Source organism: Gossypium arboreum, chromosome 4 (genome assembly GCF_025698485.1).
Source record: "Gossypium arboreum isolate Shixiya-1 chromosome 4, ASM2569848v2, whole genome shotgun sequence".
Taxonomy (NCBI): Eukaryota; Viridiplantae; Streptophyta; class Magnoliopsida; order Malvales; family Malvaceae; genus Gossypium; species Gossypium arboreum.
In genome coordinates, this window is record NC_069073.1 from 38,113,342 (window position 1) to 38,135,474 (window position 22,133).

At 37.0% G+C, this 22,133-nt stretch overlaps 1 non-coding gene across 1 annotated transcript; it reads left to right on the forward strand.

Moving 5' to 3' along the window:
• The first annotated feature begins 278 nt into the window (after window positions 1-278).
• LOC128291962 (small nucleolar RNA R71) lies at window positions 279-385 on the forward strand. Its single transcript, XR_008281946.1, has one exon. It is a non-coding gene; the product is annotated as a small nucleolar RNA R71 (small nucleolar RNA).
• The last annotated feature ends 21,748 nt before the right edge of the window (window positions 386-22,133 follow it).

The following is a 22,133-nucleotide window of genomic DNA, read 5'->3' on the forward strand; positions in this document are numbered from 1 at the left end:
CCTGTGTAGAACCAAGTAAACCATCAATCTTTTTATTGAGAAGTTCTACCTGATTTGACAGCATAGTAACTGAGTCGACGTTATAAACGCCGGCTGTTTTTGTTGGCTTAGTCCTCATGACTTGCCACTGATAGTTATTCAGTGACATTTCTTCAATGAATTCATAAGCCTCTTGAAGTGTTTTGTTGTTGATGGTTCCTCCAGTAGCTGCGTCAATCATCTGTCTTGTTGAGGGATTCACACCATTGTAAAACATTTGAACTTGCAGCCATAGAGGTAACCCATGGTGAGGGCACCTTTGCAATAGATCTTTGTATCTTTCCCATGCATCGTAAAGTGTTTCTAAGTCCATCTGCACAAAAGAAGAGATATCATTACGTAACTTAGCCGTTTTAGCCGGCGGAAAATATTTTAGTAGAAATTTTTCAGTCATTTGTTCCCAAGTAGTGATGGACCCTCGTGGTAATGAGTTCAACCACTATTTAGCTTTGTTTCTTAGTGAAAAAGGGAATAACCGAAGGCGAATGACATCATCAAAAAAGCCATTAATTTTGAAAGTGTCGCAAAACTCCAGAAAATTCACCAAGTGAGTGTTGGGATCCTCATCTTGCAAACCATCAAACTGAACAAACTGCTGTATCATTTGAATTGTGTTAGGTTTCAGTTCAAAATTATTCGCAGCAATAGCAGGTCTAACTATACTTGACTCAGTTCCTGTTAAAGAAGGTTTAGCATAGTCATACATAGTACGTGGAGCAGGATTTTGATTAGCCACAATTGCAGGAGGTAGCTGATTGCCTTGATTTTCAACCATCTCTTCGGTTGGGGTTTGAATATCATCTTCTTTCTCATTCTCCCTGTATCTTAAGCTTCGCCTTATTTCTCTTTGGTTTCTACGAACTGTGCGATCGATTTCTTCGTCAAAAATTAATGGTCCCGCCGGGTTTCTTCTAGTCATAAACTATGAAAACCTGCCAAGAGAAGGAAAAAGGAAGTTAATTAGTAATAATAATAAAATTAAATTAAATTAAATTGCAAGAAAAATAAATTGCTAAAGTGATAAAAATTAAGTGTTCCTAATATTTTAGTTCCCCGGCAACGGTGCCAAAAACTTGATCGCGAGGTTTCGTGATAGGTTTTAAATATTTATAATTACTCATTCTTGAACTAACTATTATCGTGATGTAGGCAAGTGTACCTATCGAATAGTAGTATAGTTTTAGCAAGACCAGATTGTCGAACCCAAAGGAACTAAAAGTACTAGTAATGACTGTCTTTTTATTATCTAGCTTAAGAATAAAGGGGTTTTTGTTTTAATTAACTAATTATCTAAACTAAGAATGCACAGAGAAAGGAATTGGGGAATTGCTTTTCGGAAAATCAATTAACTTGAGACAATACCTAAGGAAAAATCCACCTAGACTTTACTTGTTATTCTGGCTCTGAATCGAACGATTTATTCATTCAACTTGTTCCGTAGAGATCCCTAAGTTATGTTATTATTCCTATTCAAGACTAATAACGTCTAATTCCTAGATTGCATAACCGAGACTTTTCTCTAATTAACACTCTAGGGTTGCATTAACTCGATCTATGGATCCCCTTATTTGGTTTCACCCTAATTCGGCAAAATCTTGTCACCCTATTTCTAGGCACGCAATCAACTCCGCTTAATTATGACAAAAGTACTCTTAGACAGGGTCTATTCCTCCTCTGAATAAGAGCATGTCTTGAATCAGTATCCTTGGATATCAAAACAAGAATTAAGAACAAGTTAAATATTTATCATACGATTCATAAAATAATAACAAGGTTCGTCTTAGGTTTCATTCCCCTTAGGTATTTAGGGGTTTTAGTTCATAACTAAATAAGAAAACATCTCAGAAGAATAAAGAATACAAAACATAAAGAAAACCCAAAACTCCTGAAGGGAAATTGATCTTCAGTCTTGATGATGAGTCTAGCTTCTGAGATTGATCAATCGGCTTCCTTGGAGTAATTCCTTACCCCTTATTCTCTGCCTCCCTTTTTCTCCTCTTCTAGGGTGTATTTATATGCTTTAGAATGCCTAGAAGCCCTCAAAAGTGGCCTTTTCTGAATTGGACTTAACTTGGGCTCGGAAGGGACACACCCATGTGACATGCCCGTGTGCGATTACTTCAGGCCGTGTTCGAGCCTGTTAGAATGGCACGGGCGTGTGCTATGCCCGTGTGAGTCGTGCTCCAATTCTACCAGATTGACACGGCTATGTGGTTTGCCCGTGTGAGGAGGTCCAGGCCATGTTGATTTCGTACTTTGGCCCATTTTCTCCGTTTTTGTCCTGTTTCTCGTTCCTTTCGCTCTCCTATGCTCTCCTAAGTATAAAACATGAAATTAAAGCATTAGGAGGATCGAATTCACCAATTCTAATGAGAAATCATCCATAAAATGCATTAAACATGGGGTAAAAATATGTATAATTTACGGTTTATCACCGAACCTTGGCGTAAAAGTGCAAATATGCAAAAGTTTAGGGGTCAAAATGAAAATTTGTAAAAATATGATTTTTAGACGCATATGAATAGTGTGACTAATTAGCAGGCTAAATGTGATATTTTAGATCAAGGAAATCAAGATTTGGACTTAAATCGAGAAAATACAAGGTTATGGACTAGAATGGTAAATTGCCATTTTTGGATCCGAGGTAAGTTTGTACATAAATAATTTATCGATTCTTTTTTATTTTATTATATTTTTTTATCATATGAAATGTAGTTGCCTATAGAATGATTATTTGTTGTAAATTGCAAATTGAAAAAGGACTATGAATAAATTGTAACATGTTGGAAAGTGAGAAATTTCCCGGTTGAGCTTCGGAATAGAAACAATATGAATGATCTATTGTGAGGTCACGTGTGTAACACGCCGTACCCGAGACCGCTGCCGGAGTCGGACGCGAGGGGTTAACGGCTTAAACCATTCATTTTCACAGTCCATTTTAAAAATTTTCGAGGCAGTTGGCTAACTGCGTCACTGTCACTTTAAAAATCATATCTTGAGTTCCAAAACTCGAAAATCAGTTTTGTAATTTTTCCCTGAAACTAGACTCATATATGCATCTACAAATTTTTTTCTAGAATTTTTGGTCGGGCCAATTAGTACAGTTTATTAGTTAAAGTCTCCCCTGTTACAGGGTGCGACTACACTGCCCTTCATGCATTACGACCTGGATATCTCCCTGTACAGGGCTTCAATACTGATGCAGTTTGTTTCTATAGAAACTAGACTCAGAGAGGAATCTATACATATATGGCATGACTCCTAATTATCTCTGGTTAATTTATAATGAATTTCCAAAGTCGGAACAGGGAATCCAGAAACCGTTCTGGCCCTGTTTCACGAAAACCTAAATATCTCTTAACATACAACTCATATGACCGTTTCGTTTCTTCCATATGAAAGTAGATTCATCAAGGTTCATTTACATAATTTATTCACTATTTAATTTCATTCCTACTATTTTTAGTGATTTTTCACATCCACATCGCTGCTGCTGTCAGCATCTGCCTTTAAGGTAGACTTTACCTATTTCATAGTTTCCATGATTCAATTAGCCCTTTTTGCATACATAGCACAAAGTATAATCATGATTAACCATTCCAATGGCTAATCCTTTCTATACATTTCCATACCTCTTAGTGATCAACATACAAAACGATTATAGTACTATGCTAAAAACGTATATAAGCCATTTTCGCATGGCTATCCAAATTTACACAAAATCCATTGGTACATGACCAACAACAAAAAGGGTAGTCCTATACATGCCATTTCAAAGTTCAACCAAAATTGTACCAAAAGGGGGCTTTGATAGTGTGGGAGACTTCGACTTCCAAATATCCCGAGTCCGATAGCTGACGAGCCAAAATCTATAAAACAGAGAAACAAAGAAATGGAGTAAGCAATTTATGCTTAGTAAGTTTTGAGCAAGGGATTCCAGCACAACAAAAGCACAACATTCATATAGCTAAACGGATAATTTCATATGCACAAATTCTCAATATCATACTTACTTCACATTACCAACCCTTATGTTCATACACAAAGATCAACTTAGCTAAAGGCCGGTAGCTCATTTATCAACCGAGCGAATACTTATTTGTAAGGGCTCGACTAATTCAAAGCACATCTGAAACATACCTCATTGTCGGGATTTCACAAGCGTATTAACTGAAATTTTTACAGCAAGTTCATTCATTCCCGAATCACGTACCTTCGAGTTTAACCGGATATAGTTACTCGTTCAAATACCTTCGGGACATAGCCGGTTATAGTAGCTCGCACAAATGCCTTGGGACTTATCCGGATTTAGTAACTCGCACAAATGCCTTTGGATCTTAGTCCGATTTAGTAACTCGCACAAATGCCTTCGGATCTTAGTCGGATTTAGTAACTCGCACAATTGCCTTAGGATCTTAGTCCGGATTTAGTAACTTAGCACAAAGCCTTCGGGACTTAGCCCGGACATCATTCGAAGAACCATGCACACATATATCAATAAATCATGACACATCCATATTTCATTTTCATTACCAAAGCTCAACACAAGACACTTATCATATTTACAATTTTGGCTCAATAGCCACATACAAAGGGCATGATTTTGATTTACTTAAGACATAATCTAATCGAATCATAATTTAAGTTCCATTACTCGAAAACTTACCTCAGATGTCGTCGAACGGCTTCAACGGCTATTCGATCACTTTTTCCTTTCCCTTATCCAACTGTGGTCCCCTAAGCTCTTGAGCTAATTCAAACAAATTTAACTTATCAAAGTCTCATTTTGCTAGCTTATGGCCGAATATGACAAGGAGTTTGATAGGTCATATGGCCACCCTTTAGCTCAAATACACAATGATCATACGCATTTTAATCACATCAACAATTTAATACAATTCATTCGAACATCAAAGAGAAGCTCAAGGTACTTAGCCCATATATATACATTAGACATTAGAGTCACATATGTACGAAATCACGAATCGAATTCAACATACTAGCTAATAGTTCCCTTTAGCCGAATTTTCTAAGTCAAGCTAAAGCCATCAATAGGCTACCAATGGCCGAACATACACATCTATGCTAAGGCCGATTGCAACACTTAATACATTCTACAAGTATGGTCACTTGTGTTGACTAAACACCATTTGTTTCAAGTTCAAAACTTGGCTAATACACATATATACACTATTAAAGCATCCTCTCCTTTACACTAATTCAACACATGCATTACCCATAATATACCAAATTACATTCGCCTTAGCACACAACTTGCTAGCCGATTCTTCTCCATCTAGCAACCAATGCACATACGAGCTCATTTGTTAGACTCTACTTCATCTAACAACAACCTTATTTCTCTTCTATATCCTACCATGGCCGAATGCATCACAACACCTTACCATTTCAATTTTTGGTCATGGTTGAACAAGGAACTTAATGTCTCACTCAAGGATGCTAAAAGGAGATTCAAGAGTTATCAATCCACCATCACATGCATCATTAACAAGCTTCACATTTAGCATGCAATGACATCAACACAAAATCCACCTTGGCCGAATACCATCCCCATGACATAGCAAAGATTTGAACCATGGGCTAATAAGAACATCAAGCTAGCAACTAAAAACATGCATGAATCTCATGGCACAACATCAAACATACCTTAATCTTGATACAAGTATGGCCGAACCTCCTCCTAATCCTCTTCTAACCCAAACATGGAGCAAGAATTCCTTCCTTCTTCCTTAGAATTTTCGGCTAAAAGAAAATGAAAAGGATGAACAAATTTTTTTTCTCTTTTCTTCAACTCACGGCAATGGGGGGGATCACACACCTTCTTTCCTTTTTTTTCATTTCTTTATTACCCATACACCTTATTTTATTTATTCCAACATAAACCACTTACACAACATGTTTTATGACATGTTTTGCCCATCCCCTTTGTCATGGCCTACCACTAGGCTTTAATCTAGGGAAATTTGACATGCAAGCCCATCATTTTCACATCATGCATTAATAGGCCACTTTACATTTGCCTAGCACATTTCTAAATTTTCTCACATAAGTCCTATTTGATAAAATTCACTTACAATTAAAAAAATTCAAACATGAATTTTTCACACATGCATATGTACATATAATGAGCATCAACTATGAAGGCTAATTATTTTTATGACTCGGTTTAGTGGTCCCGAGACCACTTTCCGACTAGGGTCAATTTAGGGCTGTCACAACTCTCCCCCACTTAAGAAATTTTCGTCCCCGAAAATCTTACCGGTAAATAGGTTTGGGTATCGCTCTTTCATAGAGTTCTCGGGTTCCCAAGTAGCTTCTTCTATCCCGTGTTTGAGCCATAACACTTTCACTAGCGGAACCCTTTTGTTTCGCAACTCTTTCACTTCAGGTGCTAGGATACGAATCGGTTCTTCTTCATAACTCATATTGGCTTGAATTTCAACCTCTGATGGACTAATTACGTGCGACGGATCAGATCTATAACATCGAAGCATCGAAACATGGAAGACGTTGTGAATCTTTTCAATTTCAGGGGGCAAAATCAAACGATACGCAACTAGACCGACTCGTTCGGATATCTCATATGGCCCGATGAATCTCGGACTCAGTTTGCCCTTACGGCCAAATCGAAGTATCTTTCTCCAAGGTGAAACTTTAAGCAACACTCTATCTCCCACCTGATATTCAATGTCTTTTCGTTTCAAATCCGCGTACTATTTCTGACGATCTGCGACTGCCTTTAGACTTTCACGGATTACTTTTACTTTCTGCTCAAAGATCTTTAATCAAGTCCACTCGAAAATTTTACTTTCACCGAAGTTCGGTCCAAAACAATGGCGACGGCATTTTCGATCGCACAAAGCCTCGTAAGGTGCCATCTTAATACTTGACTGAAAACTATTATTGTAAGCGAATTCAATCAAAGGTAAATACCGTTCCCATGAACCACTAAACTCGAGGATGCAACATCTCAACATATCCTCAAGTATTTGAATTATCCGCTCGGATTGACCATCTATTTGTGGATGAAAAGCAGTGCTAAAATGCAGTTTGGTACCCAAAGCTTCTTGCAATTTCTTCCAAAATCGCGAGGTGAATCTCGAATCTCTATCCGACACAATAGAAATCGGTACCCCGTGTAATCTCACAATCTGAGAAACATACAATTCAGCTAGTTTATCCAATGAAAAATCCGTACGTATGGGGATAAAGTGAGCCGACTTAGTCAGTCTATCGACAACGACCCAAATCGCATCTTTCTTACTTGCCGACATTGGCAACCCAGATACAAAATCCATCGTGACTCGCTCCCATTTCCATTCGTATCATGATCGGTCAAGCAAACCCAGAGGCACTTGATGTTCCGCCTTCACTTGCTGACATACCAAGCACTTCGAAACAAAATTGGAAATGTTTCGTTTCATACCATGCCACCAAAACTGGCGTCTCAGATCGTTGTACATTTTCGTACTCCCCGGGTGAATTGACATTCGGCTACAATGAGCTTCGTTCAGAATCATCGAAATGAGTTCGAATTTCTTGGAACACACAACCGATTTCTATACCTCAAACAATCGTCATCATCAATTTGAAACTCGATTCCACATTTGAACACATTCAGCCCGTTTTGCAACCAACTCATCGTCGACTTTCTGAGCTTCACGAATTTGATGAATCAATAATGGTTTGGCCTTTAATTCGGCTATTAACACATTATCGGGTAGAATAGACAAGTGTACATTCATCGCTCGTAAAGCAAACAGTGATTTTTAGCTTAAGGCGTCCGCAACCACATTAGCCTTTCCCGAGTGATAATCAATGACAAGCTCATAATCTTTTAACAACTCGAGCCAACATCTTTGTCGCAGATTCAAGTCTCTTTGAGTCATCAAATATTTGAGACTTTTGTGATCCGAAAATACATGGCACTTCTCACCAAATAAGTAATGTCGCCATATTTTGAAGGCGAATACGATGGCAGCTAATTCGAGATCATGGGTCGGATAATTTTTCTCATGTGGCTTTAATTGTCTCGACGCATAGGCCACAACTCGACCTTCTTGCATCAATACGCAACCTAACCCAAGTAGGGAGGCGTCACTATAGATGACAAACTCTTTACGATTCGGCCGCACCAAAATTGAGCTTCCAGTCAAATAAGTTTTCAGTTGATCAAAACTTTTCTGACATTTTTCCGTCCATTCGAACTTAACATCTTTTTGAAGTAGCTTCGTCATGGGTGTGGCTATCATCGAGAAACCTTTTACAAACCGTCGGTAGTAACCGGCAAGTCCCAAAAGCTCCGAACCTCAGTAATATTTCTCGGAGGCTTCCATTAAGTATGGCTGAAATTTTGCTCGGTCGACTCGAATACCCGATGCAGATACCACATGACCCAAGAAGCTAACCTCTCTTAACGTAACTCACACTTGCTGAACTTAGCATACAACCGCTTATCCAAGAAAATTTTCAACACTAATCTCGGTGCTCGCATGTTCGGTCTCATCTCTCGAATAGACCAAGATGTCGTCAATGAACACAATTACGAACCGATCCAAATATGGTCCAAGATCCGATTCATCAAATCCATAAATACCGCAGGGCATTAGTGAGCCCAAACGGCATCACTAAGAACTCGTAGTGACCATATCTCGCTCAAGGCGTTTTGGGTATGTCCGAATCTCGAATTCAAGAATCGATAATAGCCCGATCTCAAATCTATTTTTGAGAACACCGAGGCTCCTTCAGTTGATCGAACAAATCATCGATACGTGTAACAGATATTTGTTCTTTATTGTCACTTTATTGTCGACGATAGTCGATGCACAACCTCATGGTTCCATCCTTCTTTTCACAAACAACAGGTGCACCCCAAGGTGAAAAACTCGGGCAAGCAAAACCTCTATCCACCAACTCTTGCAACTGAGCTTTCAACTCCTTTAATTTCGTTGGTGCCATACGATACGGAGCTATCAAAATCGATGTGGTCCCATGTACAAGCTCAATACCAAACTCTATCTCCGAACAGTGGCAAACCCAGAATTCTTGGGAAAAACATCCGTATTCACAAACCACCCAAGCAGATTCGGTTTTATTTCTAACTCCTTATCCTCAATTACATGCGCAAGGTATGCTTCGCACCCTTTCTTACATATTTCTGGGCCAACATTGATGATATTACAGCTGGCAACCCCTTTAAGTCCGTAGACTCAACTCGGATCATCTCGTTATTTGCTCACCTCAAATCCATAGTCTTGCTTTTGCAATTCACAACCGCATCATGCACGGTCAACCAATCTAAACCGAGGATAACATCAAATTCGTCAAACGGCAATAAAGATCAAGTCCACGGAAAGGGAACCTCGAATTACTAGGGGCATTTCTTACACACTTTGTCGACAAGCACGAACGACCCAAGGATTTGACACCGAATTACGAACTCGAGAGACTCAATAGGTAAAGTCTTCTTTGGATGCTAACGTTTCGCATATATAAGAATGAGTAGAACTAGGGTCAATCAAAGCAATCACATTAGTATCAAAGAGAGTGAATGTACCAGTGATAACATCAGGGGAGGATGCCTCCTCTCGTGCACGGATGGCATATGCCCTAGCAGGAGTACGGGTCTCAGATCGAACAACCGCATCAGTGGCCCCTCTTTGACTACCACCCCTACCTCCTGAAATTCTCGGTGGTCTACCTCTAGCTGTCATTCCACTAGGTCTTGCACCTTGCATCCTATTCTTCTCTTCAAGCTCCGTGCAATCTCTAATGAAGTGGTCCTTTGAACCGCATCCGTAACAGGCCCTGTTAGTAGACTTACCCCAACATTCACCTATGTGTCTTCTCCCACATTGGGGGCATTCAGGTTTCTCTTGACGGTTATTGCCCACACTAGCTACCGAAGTAGCTCAGGAGTCCGTCGATGGTCGTGCTCTAATGGAAATTCCCGCAATCGTCCTTGATTTATTAGTGTCCTCCCTGAACTTCTTCACAGCCGAGAACGGAGCTTTACCCTTCGATCTTTTGCGATAGTCTCTAGCTTCAAATTCAGCCTTCTTCTTCTCCTTTCCAAGTTCCTCCACCTTGCAGGCTCGTTCAACTAGTGTTACGAATTCTTTTATCTCTAAAATACCCACTAGTAGCTTTAAATCTTCATTCAATCCTTCTTCAAATCTCTTGCACATAGCAACCTCATCACCACACACTCCGGGCATACCGATCGAGTCTTAGAAACTCATGTTCAGATTCAGAATCTTGTCATACGGCCTTGCTTGAGTTTCAAGAATTTTACGCTTTTGATCGATGAACTGTTGACTAATATATTTCTTTCAAATTCTATTTGAAAGAAATCCCAAGTAACTCGTTCGTTTGGGACTATGGAAATCAAAGTCCTCTACCAATAGTAAGTCGAGTCTCGCAACAAGGATATAGCACACTTTAGACATTCATCGGTGTGCATGAGTTCATCAAACACCGAATGGTGTTATCAAGCGTAACTCGGCCCTTTCGGCATCATCAAGAACTATGGCCTTGAACTCCTCAGCCCGCGCTTCCTAGTCAAGTCTACAGTGGCTTACTCAAACCTCACAGGTCAAGAATCGATGGAATTACGGGCTCTTGGGGTGGATTATTCAAATTCGGGAATTGTTGGACACCGGATTGGTTCAGCATAATCGCGACCCACTCATTCATCATGGTAAAGAAGGCTTGTTTAGCCCCCTCACCCTGATTATTCGCAGATGACTGAGGTTTAACAGGCGGCGTCCCTTGTGCAGGAGCAGCCGCTACACTTTCAACGTCATCCGCCAAGGTTCTCTCTACACCGGGATCCATTTACTAATCAAAACAAAAAAAAAAATTTAACCGTCAGAAGTCATCACACATTTAAACATTAACATTAAGGCATGTATAGCTAGACTCATACGTGCTATGGTAGTCCTAGAACCGACTAAACCATAGCTCTGATACCAATAAAATTGTAACGCCCCATACCCGAGTCCGCTGCCGGAATAGGACACGAGGGGCTATCGGCTTAAACCATTCACTTTTACAGTCCATTTTAAAATTTTTCCAGCAATGGCTAATGCGTCCATTGTCACTTTAAAAATCATATCTTGAGTTCCAAAACTCGAAAACTAGTTTCGTAATTTTTCCTGAAACTAGACTCATATATGCATCTACAAATTTTTTCTAGAATTTTTGGTCGGCCAATTAGTACAGTTTATTAGTTAAAGTCTCCATTGTTACAGGTGCGACTACACCGACCTTCATGCATTACGACTGGATATCTCCCTGCATGAGGATTCAATATCGATGCCGTTTGTTTCTATAGAAACTAGACCCAAAGAGGAGTCTATAAATATATAGCATGACTCCTAATTATTTCTGTTTAATTCAAAATGAATTTCCAAAGTCGAATAGGGAATCCAGAAACCGTTCGCCCTGCTTCACGAAAACCTAATTATCTCGTAACATACAACTCACATGACCGTTTCGTTTCTTCCATATGAAAGTAGATTCATTAAGGTTCATTTACATAAGTTATTCACTATTTAATTCCATTCCTACTATTTTAGTGATTTTCACATCCACCTCACTGCAATTGTCAACCTCTGTCATTAAGGTAGATTTTACCTACTTCATAATTTCCTTGATTCAACTAGCCCTTTTAACATACATGGCACAAAAGATAATCACGATTAACCATTCCAAGGGCTAATCGATTCCAAACATTACCACATCTCTTAATGAACAACATACAAAATGATCATGATACCATGCCAAGGTGCATACAAGCCATTTTCGCATGGCTAAAAGTTTACATACCAAATTTTCAACAAAACATATTAGCCTATACATGCCAAAATGCTCTCCTAGACCCACTAAGAAGAAAGTACCAAAAGTTGCTAGCCGGTGTGATGACTTTGACGACGGTCTCGAGCACACCAAAATGGATCAAGAACCTATGTAAGCAACAAACAAGCACACCAAATGAGTACATAACTCAGTAAGTCATAAGCACTACTCTACCATCCAACATTAATAATCATTTTTTTGTTTCTTTCAAATCATAACAACTATGCTACAGTTTCTTAAATTCTTGGTTCGATGTCATGCCAAGTCCTTCAATTAATTCAATGCCAAGTCAGCCCAATCAATGTAGACCCATTTCCTCAAGTTTGGAACAACGATGCACTAGATAAATCTATGCGTACACCGCACAACCTCAAATTCGATATTTAGTTAATAGCTCAATCACTTACCTCATTCATCACAATTTATACCAACAACCAAACATTGCACACATAGTGCTTATTATGTTCGCACACATAGTGCCATAGTAAATCGCACACATAGTGCTATAGTAAATCGCACACATAGTGCATTTGAGATTCCTCATGCTTCAACCTCCCAATCGGCACACATAGTGCCACTTAATTTTGCACACATTGTGCCCTATGTCAATTCATCATGGTAAAGCAATTTGCTAAATTCAAATTGTACATATGATCATATTAACAAGTAGGAGAATCACTCCGAAAATATCTATCCAAGGAGTTCTCACAACAAGTGCTTAAGGACTTACCTTGCGTTGAGTATAACTGTTCCAACCGGCTACTCGATGTCCTTGGCTTTGCCCTTACTTGTTTCTCCTTCTTTAACTTCTCGGGCTTAATAGATAAATAAACTAGTTTAATCATCTTGCTGTACATTTATAATTCAATTACACATGCATATGTATATTTGCATATTCGCAACCCTCTTACTAATTACCCATTTAGTCGATTATATACATGATTAAAGGTAACATCATGAATGGGCATACTTATATATATATACATACCCGATTGTGCACCAAAATTTGACTCAACATCACCTACATACTCACTTTGATGGCGAATATATATATACATGTATAGTGTTATCTACAACATCATCTAAACACCTAAATTTTTCTCATGCACACTTGATCAACCTTTTTCCCAATCTAGCATAGCTTCACCTCCATTTGTGATATCATATAAATTTGCATGTTGCTACATTTCTTGAGTTCAACATCCCTATGCCCATTATAGCCACTCCCATAATCAAATTCTAAAATCGGCAACATCCCTTTCAACTATGTTAGCGAATACTCCTCCCTTCTTAGTCCCAACTTCGGCACCTCCAACAGAAAGAACTTAACATCTTCCTTTCATGCTAACATAACAAGCAACTTAGTTCATCCATACAACTAACATGTTAATAGCATCAAGGTATCAACTAAAATTTTAAGCTTCTTGTCAACTTCCAACTCTCCAACAACCCCAAATCCAACCTTGGGATAGATAGTATTTAGACCCATCACCCAAAGGTTGTGTAAACTTCAAAAAATATCATTGAACATACCTTGATCTAAAGGACCACCTTGGCCAAATCTTGCTTCCTCTTCTTCCTCTAGTTACGACAATTGCAAAAGAAAGAAAACATGAGCACTCCTTCTTCCCTTCTTATTAAGCATTCAAACTCTCTCATTTTCATGCCACAAGAAGTGAAAGAAAATGATGAACATTTTTTCTTTCTTCCCTCCCTCAACTCACGGCAATGGGGGTACACCCACACCATTCTCTTTTTTTTTTTTTCCTTTATTACCCATGTTTCTTATTTTATTTTTTTCTACATACCCACTAACTAAACATGTTTGCAACATGTTTCCACCCATAGCATGGCCGGCCATCATGCTTAAATTTGGGTAAATTGACATGCAAACCCACCTTTTTTCACAACATGCACTTATAGGCCACCCTACATTTGCCTAGCACATTTCTAAATTTTCTCACATAAGTCCTATTTGACAAAATTCACTTATAATTAACAAAATTCAAACATGAAATTTTCACACATGCATATGTACATATAATGAGCATCAACTATGACAGTTAATTATTTTTATGACTCGGTTTAGTGGTCCCGAACCCACTTTCCGACTAGGGTCAATTTAGGGCTGTTACAAAATGTAATAAACATAACATTATTAGGCATAAACAGGTTAAAGGTATGTAATTTCTAGCTTTGGCCAATACATACTTTGTTACAATATAACAAATTGGATTAAGTTGAAGACCTAAGTGACAAGTTAGCGTAAAGCATTTTTTTTCTTTCATGTTGGCACATTTGATGCACTGTGTCTTCATCTATTTTTCAAACACACTATTTGAAGAATTATGATTCATATGTTGTTTAAGATCAAAAAGTGCATGCCTAACTAATACTTATCAGAAACAAATAATGCAATGGGTCACGTTCATTTTCAACTTTAATAAACGTGAATACAACTCCATCCATGACTTGGTCTTCATCTGAAATGTTGCATTAAAGTAGTTATAGATGTTTCTTTTTGCTTTTGCAAAATTAATTTATTTAAAGAGTTGATTAATTTAATTTGAATTGGTTTTTATAATATATATAATATATATGCATGACTTAAATGAGGCTAAACGGATATATATGCATTAATATATATATGCACATGACTTAAATGAAGCTAAACATAAAACAGTGTAACAGCCCGTTTTTAGTCAAATCGGAACAGTAGTTTTGGAACCACAAATCTGAAGTCGAAATAATTATTTTATTATTATTTTAATGTCTACAGCGTAATAATATGTATGTGTGAAATTTTTGTTAAGAAATTTTATTGTTTAAAAGTGTTCAATTCAATAAAAAGGACTAAATCGCATAAAGTGCAAAAGTGTTGTTCTAATAGTTAAAGGTATTAAATAGCCATGAAATTAAATAGTGGAAGTCCTTAAGTTGTAATTTGACCATTATTAAAGTAAGTGGACAAAGATGGACATGGTTATGTGAAATTAAATGTTATATATTAAGGTTAAAATAGTAAATTATGAAATAACTTAAGTAAAAATAACATAAAATAAATCATCATCTTTTTGTTTATTCATCTTCAACCAAAAACTAAATGGTGGGAAGCCATTCTTAAGCATTTAGTGTTCGGTCACTTTGAGGCTAAATTGGTAAGTGATTTTGACTCGGTTTTTAGTGATTTTTATGTTTTTGAGATCGTTGCAGCTTAGTCTAGCTAGCCCAGGGACTATTTTTGCAAAATTTTTAAAGATTTAGGATGTTTCCATTGATAAATAAGCATGTATTTTGATGTTTAATGGTAGATTATGAATGTTTGATGTTAGTTATACAAGTTTTGTTGAGTGATTTTTAGTGAAAATGCAAATTAGGGATTAGATTGTGAAATGTGAAAACCTTGTGCTTAAAATTTGAAATAAATGAAAAATATGGGCTTCTGGGACCTAATTAAAATTCGGCTAGCATGGATTTGGGTGAAATTGCATGAATTTGCAATTTTATGTAATAAGGACTAAATTGTAAAAGTTGTGAAATACTTGGAGAAAAAGTGTAAAAGTGCTTAAATGAGTGTTTTGGATTAAATTGAAAAAAAATATTATTAAATAAGCTAATTTTTATATTATATAGATCAAGAAAAATGAAGTTCGGATCTAGATCGGGAAAAAACAAAGTACTCGACTAATCGACCTATTTCATTATTTTTGTGAATCAATGTAAGTTTGTATGTAATAAGTTTCATTGTAATTGTATTTTAAATGCTTTGATATTGCATAAACTACGAATACGAGACTATGGACATGTTCAATGATGATTCGAAAAACGTGAAAATCTTGGTTGAACCTTAGGAATATATTAGGATACTAATGACATGTCATTAGGGGTTATGGTGATATTGTAATCCGGGTGCTGGTCCTGTACGTCCTACCGGTGGTTGAGTATACTGGCACATGTTGCAGTTACTTGATAGCTTGTGTGAGCAGCATTGTGTAGCAACATCTTAACCCACAACTTGTGTGAGCAGGCCCGTTGATGGCTAGAGAGTGAGCATATATGTGATATGAGATTGAGATAGCATTGGTTATGTATGTGGCACTTTGGTGCGAGTTTCTCTTGTACCCGATAGTATTCCGAATGGTTCAATGGGTAAATAAAAGACATAGTTGAATATGAGATTGATTCAAGATGGTACAAGTATGTACACAAACCGTATAAGCATTAAATTGAAAAAATTTATGAAAGACACTTATAATCTTATGATTGAATACATGAAAGGTTCGTTAGTTAATATAAGTTACATGTTGATATATTCAATTTATTGAATTGTATATTTATAATTAAATTTAGTTTATTTCATATGAGCTTACTAAGCTATAAAGCTTACTCTGTTTATTTTACCGTGTTTTGTAGTGATTTCAAAGCTAGATCAAATTCGGGGATCGTCGGAGACTTTGTCACACTATCCTACTATCACATTGGTACTTTTAAACTTCAGTATTATGAGTATTTGGCATGTATAGAGATTTTGGGTCATTTTGGTTAAGTGTTGGTAATGAATTTAGCAATTTGAATTGGCTTGTATATGTTTAAAATTTGGTTTTGTATATAGCCATGAAAGTTGGCTTAACTTGGCTGGTTTGATTGTGTATATATTTGTGCATATGGCTCTTATTATGTGCTCGAATATGGATATGTGATGATAGATGGAATTTGGTATTTAGAAGTACTAAATGATTGAGTAATGAACTCGGCATGTTTATGAAATTAGGTAAAATAATTCATGTTTAGAAAATGACCATATTGATGCTTTGTTTAAAGTGAAATATGGCAGGAAATTGAATGGCATATTATGGTATTTGTGTTTTGTATTGGTTGGTAATGAAATGGTATGGATTATGCTTGGTTGGACTTGATTTAAATGCTCATTTATGTTATGTTTTGGTACAATTGAGTTTGGTGTAGCTGTACACAAATTTAGGTAGCAAATTGGCTTGGTAAATAGTATATATTTGTCCACACGGGCAGAGACACGAGCGTGTGTCTCAGCCTTGTGTGATACACGATCATGTACACTGCCGTCTATCCCCTGGTGTTGAAATTAAAATTAAGACAGTATGCTCCACACGACCTCACACACGGGCGTGTGACTTAGCCGTGTGGCATAAGTCATTATACCCTACAGGTTTGGCACGGCCTGGCACACGTGCGTGAGTAGCCATTTTTAGGGCATACAGGCTAACCACACGGGCTTGTGTGTTGGCCGTGTGACCCAAGTCAGAGAGTTACACGGGGTCAGACATGGGCTGGGACACGGCCATGTGCTCCCATTTCGAATGTCCACACGACCTGCAACACAGGCGTGTCTTTGGCCGTGTGAGAGACACGGTCGGGCCACATGAGCGTATGTCCCCTATTTTTGAGAAAATTTTCTAAGTGTTTTAAAAGTTTATAAAGTTATTGGTTTAGTCCCGAACCTCCCCGAATGCATGTTTTAGGCCTCGTAGGCTCGTATTAGGGACAATATGATTGGTTGTGAATGAATTGTATTTGAATTGACTAATTGTATGAGAAATGTATTTAAATGTGTGGTAATGTTTCATAACCTTATTCTAGCATTGAATATGGGTGAGGGGTGTTACAAACAGTATATATATGCATTAATATATACATATATATGCATGACTTAAATGAAACTAAACCTGCTAATAATGGTTAATTTAATTAACCTGGAACAATGAGAAAGAATAACAGAAACCTGGAAACTTTGATTAGTAAAAACAGACCCTTAAATCATACAAGGCAGGTAGGCGAGGCGATTTTCAAATGAGAATTTGTTAATGTGTGATGAGTTAACTCAATTGGGATTTCCTCTAGCATTGATAATCAAATTCAAAGGTGGAATTTCAATTTTTCTTGCCATAAGGAGCAAGAAGAAGATTTAAAAAGAGTACAATAATTGTTTTTAGAATGTAAAGGTAAAAATTGAAAACACTCACTCACTCACACGCACAAAGCCAAAAAAAAAAATACAATCTCACCTTAAACAACTGATGGTGGTTGTAGCCTTGTATGACAAAACAAGAAATCAGAAAAGAGTAAACAACTGGAAAGGGGGTCATCAGGTGTGAGGAAGGAACTAAAATCTTTGAGTAAATAAGAAAGGAAAAATAGGGAGTGGGAATTTGGAATGACTGAAAAAAAATAAGCTGTAAGGCTGATGAAAAACAATTTTAATTTAAAAATTAAAATTTATCAAAACGATGTAGTTTTGTCATTTCTTATTCGAATTTTCGGATAACTCAAATTGTGTAATTCATATCCGAGTTAAACTGAAAATTTTTATTTTTTTCAGGTTGATTCAAATAACTCAAATAACTCGAACTATTTAATTCAAAATTTGAATTTTTTATTGAATTTCTTGAATCGAGTCAAATTTTGCTCACCCCTACTCATATGTTTATATGGTCAATTAGGTAAGATCAAATATTTGGTTTAATGGGATGTTATGACATATATTGAACTTGAAAATGGCTTGAATTGAATGTTCTATTGTGACTTGTAATAGTATAAAAATTGGTTGGATATATTGATTTCAGGTTGGGTGAGAAATAAGGCTTGGAAATGACCTTATTTTGTCTACATGGGCAGAGACACAGGCGTGTGTCTCAACCATGTGTGACACATAGCCATGCGCACGGGCATGTGGTTTGGCCGTGTGTCCCCTGCATCTTAAAAATTGAGAAACAGAATGCTCAGAATTGATCACACGGGCAGAGACACTAGCGTGTGTCTTAGCTATGTGAAACACACAACCCAATACACGGGCATGTGTCTTGGCTGTGTAAATACTGCACCTAATTTTTGAAAATTAAACTGTCCACACGGCTTGGCATACGGGCATGTGGCTGATCGTGTAATCCAAGTCAGAGAGTTACATAGGTAAAAACACAGGTTATGTAACGCCCCTTACCTGTAACACCCCAATCCCGTGACCGTTACCGGAAATCGAATACGAGGTGTTACCGAGCTTACTTCATTTATTTCCCCCTATTTATTTTTTTTTTTTTGTTTCAGGCAAGCTGGCTAACTGTATCATAGTCGCTTTAAAAATCATATCTTGAGTTCTGGAACTCGAAATCCAATTCCATAAATTTTCTCCAAAACTAGACTCATATATCTATATGGGGGAATTTTTTTAGAATTTTTGGTTGGGCCAATTAGTACATTTTATTCATTAAAGTCTCCCCTATTTCAAGGTTCGACTACACTGACCTCTGTACCTTACGATTTAAATATCTCCCTATAAAGGGCTTCAATGCCTATTCCGTTTGTCTCTAATGAAACTAGACTCGATAATGAATCTGTACATATAAGGCAAGACCTCTAATTATCTCGATAAAATTTACGGTGAATTTTCTAAGTCGAAACAGGGGATCCAGAAATTGCTCTGGCCCTATTTCACAAGAATTTAATTATCTCCTAACATACAGCTCATATGGTAGTTTCGTTTCTTCCATATGGAAATAGACTCATCAAGCTTCGATTACATAATTTATTCATTATTTAATTCCATTTCTACTATTTTTAGTGATTTTTCAATCTCACATTACTGCTGCTGTCAGCATCTGTTACTAAAGCAAACTATGCCTATTTCATGATTTTTCCTTGATCTAACTAATAATTCATCATACATATTACAAATTATGACCATGACTAGCCATGCCAAAGGTTAATCATCACCGAGCATCTCCCTACTACACTATTACCAAATCATGAATTTAACACCAAAAATAATCAGCCATGACATATGGCATAATAATCGAGTAGGCCTCAACCAATACTCAACCAAAACCGAATTACCAAGACTTGTGTCCAAACATCATAGAACCAAATCCAACCGAACATTATGCCATTTTCGCATGGCTAAAGTTTACATACCAAATTTCAACAAAACATAATAGCCTATACATGCCGAAATGTTCTCCTAGACCAACTAAAAAGAAGATACCAAAAGTTGCTAGCCGGTGTGATGACTTCGATGACGGTCCCGAGTACGCAAAAAGTCGAGACCAAGAAACCTAAAATAGGTGACAAGCAAACACCGAATGAGTATATAACTCAGTAAGTCATAAGCATTACACTACCCTCCATTAATAAAATTTTCACAAGAGGAAACAACGAAATGAGGCTAAGTACTCCATCCATACCGAACTATGCCATAGTTTCTTAGACCTTACGATTCAATCTCATTCCAAGTCCTACATTGACATTTCATACGCTATTCAATAGAGTAATTGAGGCATTTCCATACATCATTTTATTTTCATTACAATTATACAACTAAACGAACTTTCACCTATTCCACGATGAACCTTATGTACGTGACTTCAATTATAATCATCACATAGGTTCAAAACTTACCACGCTCAACTCCAAATATAAACATAGCACCTATTAGCCATGAACTCAAGGTACTTGCCCTTTCCGCTGTCCAAAATTGACTCGGTAAGGTCGCACCCTTAATGTAAATAATCTATAGAAAATACATAGTGGGTTCGCACACATAGTGCTAAATAATCAGCCGCGCACACTTAGTGCCATATACTTTAAACTCGCACACTTAGTGCCATGCATTTCAAGCTCGCACACTCAGTGCCAATCTCTCAACCGTGAACACTTATTGCCCGCACACTTAGTGCCGAAAACCAGCCACTCTATACGCTTCACTTCTTTTTTACATTCGACAATTTCATCTCTACATACATATACATTTGTATACATTTCACCTCATTAGACACAATTGCATAGGTATTACGATCGTTTAAATCAATACCAAATATATGCTTAATGACTTACCTTGTGTTGGGTAGAACGGTTCCAACTCGGCTATTCGATGGCTTTCTCCTTTCCTTTATCCGATTTAGTTCCCCTTTGCTCTTGAGCTTAATTTAACAATTAAATTGATTTAATCATTTTGAATATCAAAGAGAAATTCAAGGTACTCAACCCTTATTTTTAATAATAAGACCAACCATACACCTATAATAACATCCAATTCATTAATTATTTTAGCACACGCATGGCACATAAGGTTAACTAAAGCTACATTCACTTATAAGATAGCACCCTTAATGAGCTCATACCATGACTATACCTAACCGAATTCAAATAGAGAATTTAGTACAATTACACATTCTTACTAATGTATAATTCTAGCATGCTTTAATATTTTATACACCTCATTCGCCCTAACCATTCACTTAACTTATATGTACAAATTCCATCTCAAAATTAAGAGTTGCAACTACAATTAGGTTACAACAATGCCCATCAATGACCGAATGCTTAAGCACAACTATACTAAAAATTTATCCAACATCATTTTAATTTGCCCTTCACTATTTTTTTTCTAATCATCAATTACAAAGTGATTTACATATATATATTAAACCAACCTTGCTAGCACACAATATTCCTTAACCGAATGTCATAAACCCAAGCCACACATTTTGTTCATTAAGACCCTTCAATGACCACATTCGTACCCCCTTATGAACAAACCAATTTCAACCTTCAAGAAAAGTATATGTACCAAGAGCTTCAAACTACTTGGCGAATATCAAACCTCCAAACAACCAAACTTAATCCATGGAATGAGTAGAACTTGAACTAATCACCTTATTTATACCTAAATTTCCAATAATTTCAAAGTGCTTACCTCTTCCTAAGCATCATCCAAGCCGAATCATGAACAAAAGAATTCCTTTCTCCTTCCTCCTCAAGTCACGGCAATGGAGAAGAAAGATGAGCATTCCTTCATTTTTTCATTTTACCTTCTTTTACTAACAATATTTTATCTCCAATAACCCAATTTCTTATTATAATATCTAATTAACATATATATTGCCCATCAACAATCCATCTTGGCCGGCCACTACAAATGAATTGGGTAATTTGACATGCAAGTCCACCCTTGTGTCATCATGCATTAACAAGCCATTTAAAATTAGCCTATCATATTTCACCATGTCTCATATTGATCCCTATTTAATAATTTCTCATGCAATTGGCAAAATTAGAGAATGAAACTTCCACATACTCATGTACACACATAATAAGCATAGAATATAGCAATTAATTATTTTTATGACTCGGTTTTGTGGTCCCGAAACCACTTTCCGACTAGGGTCACATTAGGGCTGTCACATTAC